The sequence below is a fragment of the Mirounga leonina genome, unplaced genomic scaffold, assembly GCF_011800145.1.
Source record: "Mirounga leonina isolate KUSES-001 unplaced genomic scaffold, KU_Mleo_1.0 Mir_151, whole genome shotgun sequence".
In the NCBI taxonomy this organism is placed as follows: domain Eukaryota; kingdom Metazoa; phylum Chordata; class Mammalia; order Carnivora; family Phocidae; genus Mirounga; species Mirounga leonina.
The window spans coordinates 71,652,205-71,673,340 of NW_023270377.1; the positions used below are offsets into that span (position 1 = coordinate 71,652,205).

The window sequence follows — 21,136 nt, forward strand, 5'->3', positions numbered from 1 at the left end:
ATTTCGACTCAGGTCATGATCTCAGGGTCATGAGATCAAGGCCCGCGAAGATGGACACCATGCTCAGTGGGGAGTCTGCCTGAGATTCTCTCTTTCCCTCTCCGTCTAACTCTCCCCCCTTGCACATATGTGTGTGCGTGCACACGCACTCGCTCCCTCTCTCTCAAATAAATAAAAATGAAAATAAAAAATAAATTTACCCAAATGTTTAATCTACAAACTTCCCTACTCCTTCCCACTCCTACATAAAATCCATCAGCAAGTACTGTCAGTCCTGGCTCCAGATAGACCAAATGCCAAGCCCATGCTGTTTCCCTGCCCTTGTTCCTACCCAATCCAGCTTCCACATTTTTCACCCGGGTTACAACACAGCCCCACCGTCCCTGCTTCTTCTCCTGACTCTTCTGCTCTATTCTTTCCTGGGCAACCTGGGGATTCTTCTTAAAACACAGGTGGGGTCAAGTCATTCTCTTCCTAAAACCTTTCCGTTATCTCAGTGTTCTTGGGGTATAGACCCATGTATTCAGCATATTCTGCAAGGCCAAATCTAAACTTGATGTGCTTTGGAGACTTTAGTGCAAACCCTGGCCTCTGGGAAGAGAGGCCTGGAAAACCTAATTATAGGACAGTGCCAAAGTGACTGTTCAAAGTGTGGACTCCTGGGTAAGTGACAAGAAACCATGACGGATTTCTTGGGATTCCTTCTGGAAGGTAACCCAATAGAACTATGATCTTCCTGTCCCTGTGGGGGAGAAGTGTGAAAAGCCAGTAAAGGAAATGTGACTGACCTGTAGGAACAGGTCGGTAAGGTCTGGGCCTATATGCGTGACACACCCAACCCAGGGAAGGAAACAGCTTCCCCATAAAGCAAAGCAACCCTCTTTATCTTTGTCACAAAAGCAAGAACCCAAAATTGTATAACTTACATATAATAATGACTTCTGTTGATCAAGTACCTCTAGGGGGCTGGCCTTATAAGATAATTATCATTATCTTTATTTTTGACGTATGGAAACGGAAGCTCCAAAGGTTACTAAAAGTCAAATGGTTAGTAAGGCATAAACTTTTAAAAATTACCAAATTACCTTTCTTCATGAAGGAAAGGGACTGATACAAGGTTTAATTTATCACCGACTGATGTATCACGTAAGACTGGGTGTTTGTTCATTATCTGTTTCCCCACCTCTAGAATAAGAGAGCCCCATGGGGGCGGGGGCTCTGTGGTTCATTGCTGCCTCCCTAGCACGGCAAATGGTACCTGGTCAAAGCAATTTGAAACTGGGGACTTGTCCATACATTGAAAAAATGAATAAAGAAGTGAATTTTGACAGCTGCTTTAATCATCCAAAGCTTTTGATTCAGAGCTGTGCGAAAGTTGGAAAAATTAGTGTAAATATCCATGTGCTCATAGATTTGGTGTTGGATATGTTTTTCTTATTCTTTCCACTAAAGAACTGCTATTAAAATACAACTATGCCTTGTTCAACCAGAGGTTTCCATTAGCAACAAGAATTAATTAAATTATGAGTCATCGGCAGATGACATACTAAGGCAGATTATCTCCCACGATTATTGGGGTTTTTTTTCTAATTATAAAACTAATATAGTAAAGAACACAAGTTAGATTTATGAATTTTAAAAAACAGGTATGTTCTGTTATGAAAAGATTTCCAAGATATATTTTTAGTGAAAACAAAAACGAGATGCAGAACAGTGTTCGTGACATGCTTTTATCCCAGGGATTATAATAATAGTTACTGAGAGCTCACTATGTGCCAGGCACTATCTTATACCCACTACATGAATTATATCACTTGATTCGTTTGACAGTCAAATCTTGTTAGCATTATATCCCTATTTTAAATAGTACTACTCTCCTATATTAACAGTTTTTTAGTTTTTATTTTGAAACAATCTCAAATTAGGGAAAAGGCTGCAACATGCAAAGCACACACATACATGTATATCTTACAGCTATATTTATTTCTGTATCTCTGTACATTGAAAACCACGAGATCATATGAACATCTATAGTTTAATTCTTATATCACAGAGTTTAATTTTTCTCTCTTTTTAAAAAAGTTTATTTATTTATTAATTTTTAGAAATCGCTACACCCAACACGGGGCTCTATCTAACTCACGACCCTGAGATCAAGAGTCACATGTTCTTCTGACCGAGTCAGCCGGGCACCCCTATTTTTCTCTTTTTGTATGTATTTCTCTTCTCTAATAATAATAAGCCTGACTCCAATTGTCCTCAGTATATTTTTTATTGACTCCATCCCCCTGCGTATGACCAGTCTCCTGTTGCCTCCACCGTCCCCACCCCTGGCAGGGGTGTCTTTCTCACCCCATCAGTCTCGCACGTCACAGCAGCCACTCCCGCACCCCCACCCACCCCGTCAGGGAACAATCTCTGCCCCCACTCAGGCTCTGGCCCCCCTGGCAGCGCAGAGCAGACACTCTCCTTCCTCCTCTACCCCCACAGCTCCTCCCAACCTGGCAGGGACAGCTCCCTGGCCCGCGTAAGGCACGGCCATGGGAGAGTGACGTCGAGGGGTCGAATGTTTTGAAATTGGGTCAAGCCTCACATGTTAGCCTCTTTGGTTGTCAATTCTTGAAAACCCTGGAAGCATGGATGGCCATTCAGCCACTCATTTGCATGAAAATGAAACATGCAAGGTGAAAGAAGAAAAAAAAAAGGAAAGGAGAAAGAAAAATAATTGCACCAGGGAGGAAAATATTTCATGAGCTGAATCTCAAGCAGGAAAGTCACCACTGATGTCACAACAGTGTTACCAGCTAATAATGGGCTGCTTCCTAACTGTCGGGAAATGCAAACAGCACAACATTAAAATGGTTCTATTTTTTCCATCCTTACAATAGCAACACAGCAACAGAGTGCTGATCTCTGAAAGACAAAGGCTGTGAAAATAAACATGCACTTAAGCCAGGGGGTACTTGGGTTGTGAGTTTTCTTTTGAGATAATTAGGTAATATATCCAGAATATTCAAACCACCACTGGGACCATCTCTTCAGCTACCAGCTTGAAATCACCCACCCGTCGCAAACGGCTCAGCCAAGCTCTTGTCTGGTGCAAGCCCGCCAGACAGCCAGGCTTTCTCGTTTCCTCACTTGCCTTGGTGGACTTGCTTCCAAGGTGTTTTAGAAAGCAGAAGGGCAGATTCAAATAAAGAGCAGACTCCCGGGCCAGACGTGCATTTTCCCCTAACTGCGTTAATCGGCGGCTGCTTGGCCTCTGGTTCCTCTATCACAGCCAAAGCTGGAGTAGGGCCTGCTTTTCTGTCTGCTTGCAGGATAGCCTGTGGGTCCCAAGCTGCAAGTCTACCGTTGGTACTTCTCGTTTTCTATCTTGTTATTACTTCCCCTGGCCCCTTGACTTCACTTTTGTCTGTATATTTTCCAGCAACTTCTTTTGACCTCATCGCCCTCTCTTTTATTATTATTATCATGAATTTGTATTCCCTGTGCCCTACACTGGTGACTTCCTCTCTAAAGACATTAAAAAAGGGAGTGAGTTTTGTGTCGATGGAAGATGCTGAGGTGGCTCTTCAAGGCCACCCTCGGTGAGTCCACATAAGGTAACAGCACTCTTTTCTTGATGCAAAGTCTCTCCAGTCAACCAGTAAAACTGCCCCTTTCAAGGGGCGCCTGGGTGGCTCAGTCGTTAAGCGTCTGCCTTCGGCTCAGGTCATGATCCCAGGGTCCTGGGATCGAGCCCCACATTGGGCTCCCTGCTCGGCGGGGAGCCTGCTTCTCCCTCTCCCACTCCCCCTGCTTGTGTTCCCTCTCTCGCTGTGTCTCTCTCTGTCAAATAAATAAATAAAATCTTAAAAAAAAAAACTGCCCCTTTCACAAAATGGCCTGATTCTGTTCACAGCTGAAGAACAAAACCTCCCCTTATGAGGCGCATATGTCAGGCACTTGCCGCTGGCATTTCGCCTTCTTAAATACCAGACTGTGGCTTGCGATCTCGTTCCCCATTCCAGGTTAGAGAAGTTCAGGTTTCCCTACCTCAGGGCCAGAGAAATCCCGAACGTACAAAGGTTTTGTGAATATGATCAGGAATAGATTGTTCTGAGAAGGGGGACGAAACTCTGAATCCAAATAGGCTGGGAAATCAACCAACAGGACGAAGATGGGTGTGAGGCACATAGGGGAAAACACCCAAACTAGGTCCGAGATCTAGGACACGCTGCATGTGGGTCGGCTCCATAGCTCAGGGGGTAGTGCACCGGCCTTGCGGGATGTGCTGCACGTTTCTAGTCCACTCTTCACCTTTTGCCACCCTTCCCTGTGCCGTAGGCAGTAGGCTGGCTCCCTGGACCATAACAACAGTCTCCTTGTCCTCTGTCTTCCTGGTGGTAGATGTCAGGTGATTTATTCAGCGACTCCCTCTCCATAGGGTCACCATGGGCTGTCTGAATATCCCAACCCTGACAGGTGCGCTCTCTCTCTCTGGTTCTATTACCATTGTGTCCTTTGTCCCTTCCGGCCTTGAAGGAAAGAGTACCCTTTGCCTAGCCCAGGTTCCTGCACTACCCCTCCTGATTTCCCAATAACCTGCCAACACCTTTGTCAATAATCTCTTTATTAAACTCTCTTCAAATTACCCAACTCGAGAGGCATCGGGGTGGCTCAGTCAGTTAAGCATCTGCCTTCAACTCAGGTCACGATCCCAGGGTCCTGGGATCAAGGCCTGTGTTGGGCTCCCTGCTCAGGGGGAGCCTGCTTCTCCCTCTCCCACTCCCCCTGCTTGTGTGATCTCTCTCTCTCTCTTTCTCTCTCTCTGTCAAATAAATAAAAAATAAAATCTTTTTTAAAAAATTACCCAATTTGAGTGGACTGTCTGCTTCCTGCTGCTAATTTGACACTTACACACAAGATCTTTTCATAACAAGGCAGAAACAAGTGTATTTGAGAAATTACAATGGATCAGGAACCCAGTTACCTAGAAAGCGAGGCCCACAGGTAGGAATTTAAGTCACTTTTGACCCAGAGAGACAAAGGAGAAACTTCTTTACTGAGAATTAGTGATGCAGAGAAGCAAATAAATTTACTGACATCTGGAGATACCAAGCTCCGATTAGTGATAGTAAGATGTACTGTGCCTTTATTACAGGCCCCACACTGTGCTAAACTCTTAATACATTATCACATTTTAGATGATTTTACAGATGAGGAAACTGGATGCTGGGGATCACTGTTGTTTTGTCTACCCAATATCCCTCCCTCAATATCTTCTAGTAACAAAACTGTTCTTTCCTGCAAGGACCTCATTTTACATGTTTTCGGTAGGGCTAACTCTGGCTTTGTCAGTCAGAACAATCTACCTCCCATGCACAATATATGGCTCAGTGATAGGCATGTTACCCAAATAGGCCAATAAGTCTTCCTTGAGATTTGATACATGGACTTAGGGAAAGAATTAGCAGGATGATTATGTAAGCTTCTACTGCCTGGGGCCATCTTTCCATCTGCTTGGAAGAAGCTCTCTCTGGTTAGAAACCATACAATATTGTGCAAAGAGAACCAGAGGCAAGAGATAGCTGGACAAAGAGTAAAAGTGAGCACAAGATAGAAGACCTCATTTGCTCCTCCATCCACTGATAAAAGTAGATTTTTCTTATGAGTCAACAAATGGTTTTTTTTGCTGAATCTAAGTTGAGTTATCTTAATCTTTTTTACTTAATCTAAACTGAGTTTCTGTTACATATCATTAAAAAATCCTATAAATATAATGTTTATATAATGATATAAATATAATAATATCCTATAAATATAATTTCTAAGTAAGAAATTCTTCACTAGATCAGTGATCAACACATGCAAGTAAGGAAACCATCCAAGGTTGGGGAAAGACACTCAGAGGAAGCAGGTGAAACAATTTTCAGAGCTCACATATATCCAGAAACAGTTGGTGATCCCACAGGCCAGAATGAAAAAAATCTTGTAATACATGGGACACCAGGTAGAATACTCAGAAATAAATTACATGATTTATAAGGGGAAAGCATCAGTTTTATACTTTGCAAACCTTGAAAATATCAAACTGTTTCCAAGTAAATTAACTATATCTTAGAGCTAAGCTCAATAGTACATATAGAAATACAAAAACATACAGCATCTAAAAATGTGAAGTTCACAGTTAACTAGCATCCAATCAAAAATTACCAAGCATACAAAAAAATAAAAAAATATAACCCATAATGATAAAGAAAAATCAATTAAAACTGGCCCAGAATATCCCTATCAAAACACCAACACCTTTTTTTCACAGAACCAGAAAAAACAATCCAAAAATTTGTATGGAATCACAAAAGACCCTGAATAGCCAAAGCAATTGTGAAAAGTAAAGCAAAATTGGAGGGATCACAAATCCGGACTTCAAGCTATATTATAAAGCTGTAATAATCAAAACAGTATGGTACTGGCACAAAAATAGACACATAGATCAAAAGAACAGAATTGAGAGCCCAGAAATAAACCCACAATTATATGGTCAATTAATCTTTGATAAAGGAGGCAAGAATAGGCAATGGGAAAAAGACCGTCTTTTCAACAAATGGTGTTGGGACAACTACATGCAAAAGAATGAAACTGGACCACTTTCTTATACCATACACAAAAATAAACTCAAAATAAATTAAGGACCTAAATGTAACTCTGTGTGTGTGTCTGTGTGTGTGTGCGCATATGAAAAAATATGGAAGGACTTAGAATAATTTTTCTAGAGTCTTTCTTTTTGTATTTTCTTATTTTTCTCTAATTTTATTTTATTTTAATTAAGTTATTTATTTTAAAGATTTTATTTTATTTATTTGACAGAGAGAGACAGCGAGAGAGGGAACACAAGCAGGGAGAGGGAGAAGCAGGCTTCCCACTGAGCAGGGAGCCCGATGTGGGGCTTGATCCCAGGACCCTGGGATCATGACCTGAACCAAAGGCAGACACTTAACGACTGAGCCACCCAGGGGCCCCTTTCTCTAATTTTAAAAAAAGTTCTTTCTTAAGATATTAAAAGTAGCCAACTACCTCAAAGAGTATTATGAATTCATGATTAAATAAGGTGATTGAAAATAAGGCACCCTGGGGCGCCTGGGTGGCTCAGTCGGTTAAGCGTCTGCCTTTGGCTCAGGTCATGATCCCGGAGTCCTGGGATCAAGCCCCACCATCCCCACCCTTGGGCTCCCAGCTTAGCAGAGAGACGGCTTCTCCCTCTCCCTCTGCACCACCCCACCTCCGCTTGTGCTCTCTTTCTCGCTTGCTCAGTCTCTCAAATTAATCAATAAATAAAAATCTTAAAAAAAAAAGAAAAAAGAAAAGAGGGCACCCATATAGTGCTGCTCACATAGCACGCTCTTCTAAAATCTCCTTCTCCATTTTCGGTAATAGCTGCCTGCCCTTCAGTGGACCTATAACTTCAAAAAAGTTGCGAAACTGGGCCGGTATGTGTTCCATCATCTTTAATTTATTTTTGCCAACCGATGGGAGCTGAAATATGGAAAACATCAAAAAGATAATCCTAAATTAACTTGGACTTGGACTTGGAATTTGACCAGACACATGCGCTTAGACATGAATGTATTTACCCCCCACTAAACCCCAGGCCTTGTCCTCACCACTTCTTCATCTGGCTCCCACTTGCAGCACTGAGGAGGTGCTCAGGAACCAAAGAAATTCTGGGAGAGGATTGTTTGGGGATGGAGATGTGGCTCTGAATTGTGGATATTCATATGTATAAATGCTAAAACATCCATATATAATCATCCACATATTTATAGTTATTAATTTTCCATGTTTCTTTGATTAAAAGAGGAGTTTTATTTGTATAGACTCCTCCAGATTTGATGAAAGTGGTGACTGGGGTAGTGGAAAGTAAGAGGTCTTGGCAGGAGTGGCTACGTAATTTAAGGGACCCAGGGCCAAATGAAAATGTGAAGCCTGTCATTCTGAAATTATTAAGAATTTCGAGATGATGATAGCAGAGCATTAAAGCAAGAATGGGACCTTCTAAGCACGGAGCCTGGTGTGAATGTACATGAGAGCTGAGTCTTGGAGTCAGGTAGACATGAGATCAAATTCTAGGTTTTTCATTTACAAGCTGAGTGCATCTCTTGAGGGAGTTATTTAAACTTTTAAAGCTTTTGCTTTCTCATCTGTAAAATCAGAGTAATGAGAGTACAGCATCATTCTCAAGATTGTTGTGACAATTAAGAGAGGTCATTACATATATATAACATTGTTCCTATGCTGAGTGCATAGCATAGTGCCCGGCTCATGGGGATTCTGTCTTCTCCATCCTGTATAGTGCAGTGAGAATTCATATGCTAGAATGTAAGCTTGAGGGTCTCTCCCCAACTTAAAATTATTTTTGGTTACCCACTGACTACAAAACAAAATAAAAATGCACATGATGGCATACGAAGATCTTTCCTATCAGATTTTCTCCACTTCTCTAGATATGCCACCTATCACTTTCTTACATGTATCAAGATCTAAAATATAATTTGTATTTTCACTTTTCCTTAAGGATCAATAATTATAATGGGCATAAATGACATATGTTAAAAAAAGACACCGGTCCCAAAAGGCATATGCTAAACCTTACATCACCAAGCTGAGACTTAATTAGGCTCACCTTTCCCAGAAATGGAATCTTGAACCAGTCAATCAGGATTCACCTGATCAGCACTAGTTAGGTCATCCGCCTGATAGACCCTGCCATCCCTTAACGGAAAGTGACCTTACAATAACCAACCCGCTTTTTTTGCCTCGTATAACTTCCTTGTTCCCGCTCCCTTCTGCCAATAAGTCTTTCATTTTGTACAGTTCCTCGGATCTCCTTTTTATCTGCTAGCCAGGATGCTGTTGGATGTAAATCAGTTTTTGCTCAAATAAACTCTTAAAATTTTTAATATGCCTCAGTTTATCTTATAACACATAGAATAAATGTTTCTTTGCGCCAGATGCTGTGTTAAACATTTGGTTGCCGGGAACACTAATTCTCCACTCCTGATGTTTCTTCCCATGAGAGGGAGCTTCATGAGCTGTAACACACCTGGATACCTTCCATCTCCCCCCAGGGGAGGAGTGATTTATCTCATTAGGGAGCTTGGAAGAAACTGGGTATTTATAATCCAGCCTCTTCCTCTCTCTGTAGCAAAGCTCCTCACAGGGAGCATGTGTTCTCAGTTGATCTCAGGCATGCTTTAAGCTTAGTAGCAAATACCTTTTCCCAGTGGGAGACGTATTGTATAGGACTGCTGGTGACCAGGTGGTAAGTCTGTTTATTTCTGGTGTTCTGTGTCAGGAAGCCCATGTTTCCCAATGTCAGCTTTTTCCATGACAGTATCTCCTGTTTGCCCTACTCTTGTCTATTTCTTAATTGGTTCAGAACTTGGGTGGGGAGAATGAGTATTATTTATTAAAGCTATGTAAATGCCCCAGTACAATCTACATCCATTAGCTCCTTTAAACTTCATAATTACCATATGAGATCAGCATTTTTGTCACCCAATTTTTACAGATAAAGTGAGGATTAGCAATCTTGGCACTGTCAAGATCTGGACTAAGTCTATCTGATGCCAAAGATTTTGCCCTTAAAATTTCCCTTTTTTCTTTTTGCATGAAAGTTTAATAATGAAAAATAAGAACATTCAGATTTGGGGTTGATGTTGAAAAGAAAGCTAACGTAGTATTGTATCCGGTATACTTATATTCTGTTTGGCAGAGAAGTAAGCCAAGCTAAACTTAAATTCAGCAAATGCTGAGTTTTATTTTAGGAAGAGCAAGCTGTAACCATAATAAAGAACTGTATTTACAGCTAACAGCAATACCCGTGTTACTCTATAGGTCTTACACTACAATTTGAAACTACATTTCATGATTTATAAGGTCTGAAACATAAACAGTAAAAAGTATGTTTTTGGACATTTCTCATTAACAACCATAAAGCTAGCGATTTTGTGTGGAATTGTTTTGTCTATTCGTTCTCAAAACATGTGCAAGACATCTCTGATAGTGAACCCATTCTTTTTTTTAAGATTTATTGATTTGAGAGAGAGAGAGAGAGAGAGCATGCACATACACGCTCACACATGCGTGCACGTGCACACTGGCAGGGGAGGGGCAAAGGGAGAGGGAGAGAATCTTCAGCAGACTCCTGCTGAGTGAGGAGTCCAATGTGAGGCTCGATCTCATGAACCTGAGATTAAGACCGGAGCCGAAGAAATCAAGAGTCAGACGCTCAACCAATGGAGCCACCCAGGAGCCTCTGATGGTGAACCCATTCTGATTTGAACACCTGACTATTTTCAACATTTGGGGAATTCCTTCACACCCCACCCATCTCTGGGAAGGCTTGATTTCCTACTCACTTGGTAAGAAGGAGGAAATTAGAACATCTGAAGTAGCAGATTGCCAATTTAGGAGCACCTGAAGAATGAGCTTTGCCTATCCCAGATCTTTTGTGCTGGGACACAAATGAGTCATCAAAAATTCTCTAATATTTCAATTATGTATGCTGATGGCAGTTGTGCTAATAAGAGAAACGACAAAAGTGGGCAGTGCCACGAAGTACTAGATCTGGCAGATGTAATGTATTCATTTATATTCATAACCCAACCCCGTCTCCATATGTTCCTAGTTATTATGTTCCATAAGAATTCCTACCAAGACCCCACCCAAGCGTCCCCTCTCTCTTGTGGTCCTAAGAATGTCAACACTGGGCAGTATTTTCTTCTTTATATGTCTGTGTCTCTCCATAGGTTGCTCATCAAGATGTATTTTTCCCTTTGTCATAGTTGTCTAATCCTATTGATTCAACACATTATATTTCTACCAAGAAAGGAATACATATTAAAGACTCCCAAGCATTTAACTACTTTTTAAATGTAAATCTTGCTACATTTCCCATATTCCCTGACCTGACATTTCTCCCTTTCTAAATACAATGCTTGCCACTCTTGATTGTGTCTTTAACATTTTACCCCAAATTGCAACTGGAAAGGCAAAGAAAACAGAAGATGAAAGAATGTAATTTGTATTCTTTGTAACCTTCATTATTTATCAAATATACTTCTTTTATAACCATTTTTATAGCAGTTCAAGACATGCCTAACAGCCAATGTTCACTCTTTTACAGGCCCAGTGAATAATGGAAAGCCTAGAGAATCCTGGCTTGGAAAAAGCAATCGATAAGGTTAGTTTGACACTACTTACTATTGGAGAAATTTTCTTTTCTTTGAGAGAGGTTGGCTGATGGCAACCCAGAAGAGCTTCTAGAGAACAGTTGTAGACTCAAAACGTGCGTTAGTCTGCATAGATGCACCACCTTGTTTACAAAAAGGCTTCACTTTTATTGCCTCGCTGATATTCATACAACCTGGTGACAGAGAGTGTTTTGCACATTAAAAAAAAAAAAAAAAAGATAACTTGAGGCACAGAGAGGTAAATGACTGGCTCAGGAATAGGTAACGTGTGATTACGTAAGTTTCAGGTTGTAAACTTTGAATCCAAACTCCCCTCAGGAACCTGATGGTGAAAAGGACTTCCAGGCCCCGAATTTCCTGAACTGTATGATGTCAAGAATTTGGGAGTGTAGTACCAACCTGATTTGTCTCGTTGCATAGAAGGATATCCAACTTGGGGCTGAGAATTCCACATCAGGGTCTTACAGGCCTTTTCCTTCCTCCCTTTTCTGTCTTTCCTGCCCACTAGTCTTTAGTTGCCTACCTTCAATCTTCTGCCAACAGCAACCCTTACCTCTCTGGCTTAGGCAGGCAGTTCTAAAGAGTTGTTGTTGGTTACCATGGTAACAGACACTTAAGTTTCAGCTTCAAATGCCCCTTTTAATGAGGCAATTTTAAGAATATTCATGATAAATTACCAGACTACAAACTTAACTGTGGGAAGTTTTGCTTTGGAAAATCTAATAAGAAGAAAGCAGAAAGAATGAGCAGTGAGTGAAGTAGAGGAAATGGGGCCAGATTTGGAGGGGCAAATGGAAGGAATGCCAGCTCTGACTACCAAAAGCCAAATCAGAATCCATTCAAACCAGTGCTTTAAATTATAGACGGTCGTTGAAGGGCTACAAGCAGATGGAGCCAAGATTCCTGGGGAGGAAGAATGAGAGAGTGAGGGGCAGAGAGGACAAGAGTTGAGCGTGTCCTACAGAAGGCTGTGCATTTTAAAGAGCTTCCATTTTCTATTTTATTGCTGACTGGGGTGGCTAAATGTAAGCAACAATCTTCCTTTTGTTTCTCCATTTCTCCATTTATGAAACCAAGAGAGACTGCAATCTGGAGAGAACACAATGAACTAGAATGTGGAATTTGGCATAACTGAATTTTCATAGCAACCTAGGTTATCCCCAAACCCCAAAGATAGAGCAGTCCTGATAATGTTCCAGGATTCTGTTCTCAATCTCTTATCTATTCTACCCACTACAGATTTCACTGAAAAATAAAAAGACTTTAATACATGGCTACACTATTACATGGAAAGAAACCTACCATAATTACCCAAAGGAAACCATGTCAGTAATCCTTCTTATGCTTTACTAGAAAAGCATGCCTCATCTGTATAGGATAGCTTAATTTTGTACCTGGTCAAACGAAGGCAAGAGGGTAGCCTAAAAGAGCTTTCATAGACACATTAAGTCTCTGGCCGGGCTCCTTAGGTCCCTACAGGAACATCTTACTCTTGCTGCTCACAGAAAGCACCAGGGAACAGATGCATTACAGTTTGTGACAGGAGAACAGCCTGTGGATTCCGCCTACTCCCTCCAGTCCATCTGGGAGGTGGGTGAGACAGGGAGCCCACAGAGAGGGGGGCTCTCCTGGGAATCCCTTGGGGTATCGTGGCTATTGGTGCTTTATTTTCAGTAGATGGCACTGTGTCTATTGAGATAAGCAAAAGGAGAGTCTAGATGGGAAATCTAATTGTTTCTAGAGAAAGCACACTGCATGTAAGAATGCTTTTTTTTTTTTTTTTTTTTTTTACTTAGTAACATGATAACACGAATACTATTCAGTATTCATGTTAGCACCTTCTTTGGAGCCTAAGGAACTTCATGATTTATTATTCTGGCTCAGATGCAGGGCTGTGGTCAAGCCCAGGGCCAAGCTATGAGGGATAGAGTTGGGATAAGAATAAATCATGCTGCATGTTCACACACTTTATCACCCAAACACATATATCAGAACCTGTACTCCATATGTGCTCTGGATCCCCACCCTTTACCCCCAAAAGGAAATTCTGACATCTCAGTTTCTACCCAGCACATGGGAATTCCCACACCCCCCACAACCCCCCCCCCCACCCCCGAGTCAAAGTAACCAGAACAATGTCTTGTATATTGGTAGTCTTGTGTGGCAGATACTATTATTTGCCCACCAGCCATTTTCCTTTCTAATCCACACGCAATTAATTTTTTCTTTCTTCTGAGTGCTTTTGGAAAAGTAGACCCCAGCACCACCAGAAGACAAATCAAGTTTATTATGGTCTTTTAAATGGGAAGAGAATCTCAAGTTTGCTTCTTAGAAAATAAACTCTAAACACAGTATGGAGGGTGGAATAGAAGAAAAGAGGCTTTGTGAGCCAAGTAATGTGCTATGCACTTAGTAGAATACCCTCTTTTATTCCTTACGATAATTTTAAGATAGGTACTATGCTACCCATTTTACAGCTGTGAAAACTAAAGCTCAGAAAGTATAAATAGCCTACCTAAAATCACCCTTGCAATTGATTGGGCATATTATGAGATTCTAACCATTAGAAGAGAAATCTGCTATGTGCCTTATGGGAAAGGAACATGCAAGGAGAAACCTCCTATTTCTGTCCCATGACATTACTTTCTGAATATAACCCCTGAAACTACAGCAGTCATCTTGAGACAATTACAGGAGCCAACCTAAGAGAATGAGACAAAAGTGTGAGGATGACAGAACAAAATGATGGAAAGAACCTGAGACCTTGATGATGCTGTTGAGCTGCTGAATTAACCAACCTTCAAACTTCAGATTTATATTTCAGCCACTTTGAAATATATGTTCTGTTACTTGTGGCCCCGAACATAATATCCTAACTGATGCAACCTAAGGACTAACAATGAATGATTAGAAAACAATCAGTGCTTGAGCTAAAAGCAGCTATGCAAACAGTGAATGCCAAGGAGTCAGGATATGAGAGTCCACATATTAGGGACTCTATAATGGATCATGTCTAAGGAGACTAATAAGATCCTTTCTGGGGGAGTCTGAAAAAGATAACATTTTCTCTCATCTCCTCAAGAACCTTTCTCCATCAGTTAACCCATCTCTCTTCTGTATCTTCAGTGTTTTCTGTATCTTCAATGTTAACCCATCTCTCTTCTGGATCTTTAATGTTTTCTTGTAGGGTCACTGGGGAACCATAGTTATAAGTATTTTCTTTTGTCTTATATGCATATTAATATTGCTGCTGTGGCACAGGGATGCACCTTCTTAAATACCATTTAAGTTTTTCACATTAAAGGGGCACCTGGGTGGCTCAGTAGGGTTAAGTGTCAGGCTCTTGATTTTGGCTCAAGCCATGATCTCAGTGCAGTGAGATCAAGCCCTGCATCAGGCTCTGCACTCAGCAGGGAGTCTGCTGGAGATCCTCTCTCTCTCCCTCTCCTCTCCCCTCCCCACCCAACTCACATGTGTGTGTGCATGCATATGCACTCTCTCTTTCAAAAAAATAAAATAAAAAATAAATTTCTCATATTAAAAGCTAACAATACCTTTGTCAAAATCAGACTTTCTTATATATACCACTCTAAATAGCTTTTCTCTTTCATAATCATCTACTAAAATAGCTGTCTTCAGTTCCTATCCTTCAAGTCACTCTTCAACCCATGGCAATTTATATCTGCAATACCTCAACAGGACATTGTCTCTTATAAATGTTACAAAATAGTAATAAAATAGGTTATCAATTGCTAAGTAACAAGCTGCCCCCCAGACATGGTCATTTAAAACAGCAGTCACCATTTAGTAACTTTCATGATTCTGTGGGTTCACTAGGCTTAAGTGGATAATTTTTTTCTGCATGGCATTGGCTGGAGCTGTGGTCATCTGGAGGCTTGACTGGACTAGAACATCCACAAAGGCTCATTCACATTGCTCACATGTGGGGTTGGCTCTTGGTTGGGAGCTCAGCTGGAAGTGAGTCCTTCTTCTCATGGCTCCTCCATATGTGGGCTTCCACAGCATGAAAGCTGAGTTTTAAGAGGGAATATTCTACGTTTGTGAAAGTAGAAGCTGTCCAGTCTCAGAAATGAAACAATCCGACTTCTGCCACATTTTATTGGTCAATACAAGCCCAATAGGGTTTCAAGAGGAGGGATCCAAGAGGAGGGAAATCAATTTTATTTCTTGATGAGAGGAATAGCAAAGAATCCGCAGCTATCTTTAATATACTGCTGTAATTAATGGTTTTCCTTATTGCTAAATCCAATGAAAACAATACATTCCTTATTTTATGTGACATCTCAATTCTTAAAATATTCTATTCTTTCAACTTCCATGACAACACACTCTTCTGGTTTTCTTGATACTTCTAGAATTATTCTCACTTTCTTGTGATGAATCATCTTCATTTCCTCAAACTCAAAATATTACTCTTCCTTAAGATTCCATCCTTGGTCCTCTTCTATTATGACTTCATACATTCTTATCAGATATTCTAATAAACTCTCAAGACTTTCATTACTATCTACATATTAATCACTCTCAAATCTTTATTCACAGCTCATATTGCTCACTTAAGTTTCAAACCTAGATATCCCATCTTTACTGAACATCTCCTATTTTTATTTAAATATCCTACAAGCATCATAAATTTAAAAAGTCTAAAATTGAGCTCATTGTATTTTTTCCCAAAGCTTCTATTTCAATGTTATCTTTCTCTGTGAATAGTACCATAATTCTCTCATTGCATGATACAGAGAATTTGTCATTTTGACTCTTTCCTTTTGCTCAACTATACATCCAGTTGCCAAGGTTAGTTAATATTATCTTCTTAATATCTTTCAAATGTGTTGTCTACATCTCTTCTCCAGTAGTCTAATACTGAACTCTAGGTCAGACCACTATCATCTTCTACCTGATATATTTCAGCATTTCTATCTAGTCTTCTCACCTCCAGACTGGCCTCCTCTTTAATTCATTTTTCACACTGAAGCCAGAGTAGTTTTTAATGCCAATATTAGGTCATGTTGTGCTCAATTTGGCAGCATATATACTAAAATTGGAACAATACAAAAAAGATTAGCATGGCCCCTGTGCAAGAATAACTTATAAACGTAAAGCATTCTTTATATTTTCTGTGTTGATGGGCATGCAATCTATAAAGATGTAATATACATGATAATAACAGCACAAATCAGGGGAGAGGAGTCATAGAGGAACAAAGTGTTTTTTGGCATATTATTACAATTAAATTGATATTAATCTGAACTAGATTGTTATGAACAAAGGTGTTAATTGAACCCTCATAGCGACCACTAAGAAAATGACTCAAAAAATTTGGTAAGAGAGGCGCCTGGGTGGCAGTTAAAGAGCTGACTCTTGGTTTTGGGTCAGGTCATGATCTCATGGGTGGTGAGATCGAGCCCTGAGTTGGGCTCCATGCTCAGTGGGAGGTCTGCTTGAAGATTCTCTCCCTCTGTCCCTTCCCCCTCTAAAAACATAAATAAATCTTCAAAAATATATACTGAGAGAAATAATAAGGATATTAAAATGGTTCACTAGAAAATAACCTTTTAAAACAAAAGTAGTAATAGAGAAAGTATCAAAAAAAAAAAAAAGACATGTAGGAAACAAATAGAAAAATAGCAAATGTAAACATGACCTTATCAGTAATTTCATTATATGAAAAGGGATTGAATTGAAGGGCAGAAATCTGCAGGATAGATTAAAACAAAACAAAGCAAAACAAAAAACTCCAAACCTAACTATATGCTGTCTATAAGAGACACACTTTATATTCAAAGGTACAAAGAAGTCGAGAGTAAAAGTATGGGAAAAGGGCGCCTGGGTGGCTCAGTTGGTTAAGCGACTGCCTTCGGCTCAGGTCATGATCCTGGAGTCCCGGGATCGAGTCCCGCATCGGACTCCCTGCTCAGCAGGGAGTCTGCTTCTCCCTCTGACCTTCCTCCTTCTCATGCTCTCTGTCTCTCATTCTCTCTCTCTCAAATAAATAAATAAAATCTTTAAAAAAAAAAAAAGTATGGGAAAAGATATAATAGGTAAACAATAACCAGAAGAGACATAGAATGACTACTCTAATACCAGACAAAGTAGATCTTAGGACAAAATTTATTACTAGAGACTAAGAAGGACATTTGATAATAATAGAGTTAATTCATCAAGAAGATATAACTATAAACATATATACATACCAAATTCATGAAGCAAAAAGTATCAAAATTAAAGGGAAAATGGTAAATTCAACAATAACAGTTGGAGATTTCAATATCTCACTTTCCATAATGATAGAACTAGACAAAAAGTCATCAAGCAGATAGAAAGCTTGAACACTATAATTCAACTAACAAGGACCTACAGAACCCTCCATTCAACAACTACAGAGTACACTTCTTCTCAAGTACGTGTGAAACATTTACCAGGATAGAACATACGTTAGGTCATAAAACAAGTGTCAATAAATTTCAAAAGACTGAAATCATGTGCAGTATGCTCTCCAACCACAGTGAATGAAATTAGGAATTAATAATGGAAGGAAATGAGACAAATTTACAAAGGGAAATTAAACATAATCATAAATAATCACAGGGTCAAAAAAGAAATCACAAAGAAAATTAGAAAATACTTGAGATGAATGAATATGAAAACACAATATGCCAAATCTTAGGGATACCATGAAAATAGTGCCTAGAAGGAACTTCATAGCTGTAATTGCCCATATTAAAAAAGAAGAAAAAAAATCTCAAATCAATAACCTAACATTCCACCTTAAGGAATGAGAAAAAGAGCAAACTAAATTCAAAGCAAGCAGAAGGAGGGAAATAAATGAAATAGAGAATAGAGAAACAATAGAGAAAAATCAACAAAATCAAAAGTCGCTTCACTGAAAAGATTAACAAAATTGATAAATCTTTAGCTATCCTAATCAAGCAAAAAACGAGAGAAGACTAAAATTAATAAAATCACCAACAAAAAGACATAACTACCAACCTTACAGGGGTAAAAAAAACGATTATAAGGTGTTGTGGACTGAATATGTCCCTTAAAATTCATATACTGAAGTCCTAACACCCAATGGGATGGTGTTTAAAAATGGAGCCTTGGGGAGGTAAATCAGGCTAGGTTAAATCATGAGGGTGTGGCTCTCATAATGAGATTAGTGAAGTTAGAAGAAGAGAAAGATTCTCCTCTCTTCCCCCTAACCTTCTTCCCCACCCCACCCCCATCCCAGGTGCATACACTAAGAAATGACCAAGTGAGAACAATGAGAAAGTGGCTCTCTGTAAACCAGAAAGAGGGCTCTCACCAGGAGCCAAATTAGCTGGCACTTTGATTTGGACTTCCCAACCTCTAGAACTATGAAAAATAAATTTCTATTGTTTAAGCCACTCAGTCTACAGCATTTTATTATGGCAGCCTGAGCTAACTAAAACAGATTTTGGTAAGTACTGCTATAACAAATACCTAAACCTGTGAAGTGCCTTTGGAACTAGATAATGGATAGAGGCTGAAAGAGTTTGGAGGTGCATGCCAGACATACGGATATTAAGGGAGATTCTGGTAAGGGCTCAGAAAGAAGAGGAGTGCTGAAGAGAGAGCTCCATCTCCTTAAAAAAGACCTAAAGAATCATGAATAGAATATTGGTAGGAATATGGACATTAAAGGCCATTTGTGAAATCTCAGATGGAAATGAGGAACATGTTATAGGAAACTGGAGGAAAAGAGGTCCTTGCTATAAAATGGCAAAGAACTTGGCTGAATTGTTTGTGTCCTAGTGTTTTGTGGAAAGTAGAATTTGTGAGTTGTGAAATTAGATATTTAGTTTAAAAGATTTTTTATATATTTTATTTTTCTTCAAAATAAAATTTTGATATACAATGTTATGTTAGGTGTACAGCATAGTGATTTGACAAGTCTATATGTTACACAGTGCTCTCCACAAATGTAGCTACCCTCTGTCAACATACAATGCAATTACAATATTATTGACTATAGTCCCTATGTGTGCCTTTCACCCTCATGACTTATTCATCCCATAAGTGGGAGCCTGTACTCCCACTCGCCTTCATTCATTTTGCCCATCACCCACCCCTCTCCCCTCTGGCAACCATCAGTTTGTTCTCTGTATTTATGGTTGCATTTCTGCTTTTTGTTTGTTTGTTTATTCATTTGTTTTGCTTTTTAGTGAAGTCATATGGTATTTAGTGAAGTCATATGGTATTTGTCTTTCTCTGACTTATTTCAGTTAGCATAATAATCTCTAGATCCAGCCATTTTGTTTCAAATGGCAAGATCTCATTCTTTTTTATGGCTGAATAATATTCCATTGTTTATGGATACCACATTTTCTTTATCCATTCATCTATTGATGGACACCTGGGTTGCTTCCATGTTTTGGCTATTGTAAAGAATGCTGCAATAAACATAGGGGTGCATATATCTTTTTGAATTGGTGTTTTCATTTTCTTTGGGTAAATACCTAGTGTGGAGTTACTGGATCAAATGGTATTTCCATTTTTTAATTTTTGAGGAAACTCCATACTGTTTTCCATGGTGGCTGCAGCAGTTTGCATTCCCACCAACAATGCAAGAGTGTCCCTTTTTCCCCACATCCTTGCCAACACTTGTTATTTCTTGTCTTTTTGGTTTTAGGCATTCTGACAGGTGTCAGATGGTGATATCTCATCGTGGTTTTGATTTGCATTTCCCTGTTGGCCATATGATGTTCTCTGGAAAAAATGTCTACTCATGTCCTCTGCCTATTTTAAATGGATTATTTGGGATTTTTTTGGTGTTGTGTTATATATGTTCTTTATACATTTTGGATAATAACCCTTTATCAGATATATCATTTACAAATATCTTCTCTATTTGGTAGGTAGCCTTTTTGTTTTGTTGATGGTTTTCTTTGCCATATAAAAGCTTTTTATTTTGGTGTAGTCTCAACAGTTAATTTTTGTTTTTGTTTCTCTTGCCTGAGGAGACATGTCTAGAAAAATGTTGATGAGGCCAATGTCAAAGAAATTACTGCCCATGTTTCCTTCTAAGATTTTTATAGTTTCATGTCTCACATGTAGGTCTTTGATCCATTTTGAGTTTATTTTTGTGTATGATGTGAGGAAGTGGTCCAGTTTCATTCTTGTACATGTAGCTCTCAAGTTTTCCCAACACCATTTATGGAAGAGACTGTCTTTTCCCCGTGGTATATTCTTACCTCCTTTGTTACAGATTAATTGGCCATATAATTGTGGGTTTATTTCTGAGCTCTCTATTCTGTTTCATTGATCTATGTGTCTATTTTTGTGCTAGTACCACACTGTTTTGATTACTACAACTTCGTAGTATATCTTGAAGTCTGGGATTAGCTGAAAAGATTTCTAAGTTTTGAAGTTTTGAAGGAGTGTCATGGTTCCTCCTGACTGTTCATATTAAAATACAAGAGAGAAATTAATTGAAGAAGGAATTGTTAAGCAAAAAGGAACCTGAATTTGGAGATTTGAAAAATTCTCCACCTATCCATATTACAAAAAATTAGAACACATGTATTAAAGAGAACACCATGGGTATGGCTGGACTATCTCTTGATAATGGGTTTGTGGGATTATATAAGCAGAAGTACTGCCAGTTTGAACTGAAAAGAATGGAGGTGAGACAAAATGAAGAAAGGCTGTGGGGCTTTATGAAATTAACAGGACTGGATGATAGTGCTATTCAGCTAGAACATGTGCTATTCTTTAAGGAAAAGGAAAAATGACCGAAAGGTGATTCAGAGATCATCAGAACCACCACGTTGGTTTCAACAGACCAGATGGCCTCTGACAAAGGCCTTGGGACTGGAACCATCATGCAGAGCTCTGGGCCAAGGCTACCCTGCCAT

The 21,136-nt window shown here is 39.5% G+C and overlaps 1 non-coding gene across 1 annotated transcript; it reads left to right on the top strand.

The window, feature by feature from the left end:
- The first annotated feature begins 16,269 nt into the window (after positions 1–16,269).
- On the top strand, positions 16,270–16,374 carry LOC118012717. The gene has a single exon (XR_004679788.1). It is a non-coding gene; the product is annotated as a U6 spliceosomal RNA (small nuclear RNA).
- The last annotated feature ends 4,762 nt before the right edge of the window (positions 16,375–21,136 follow it).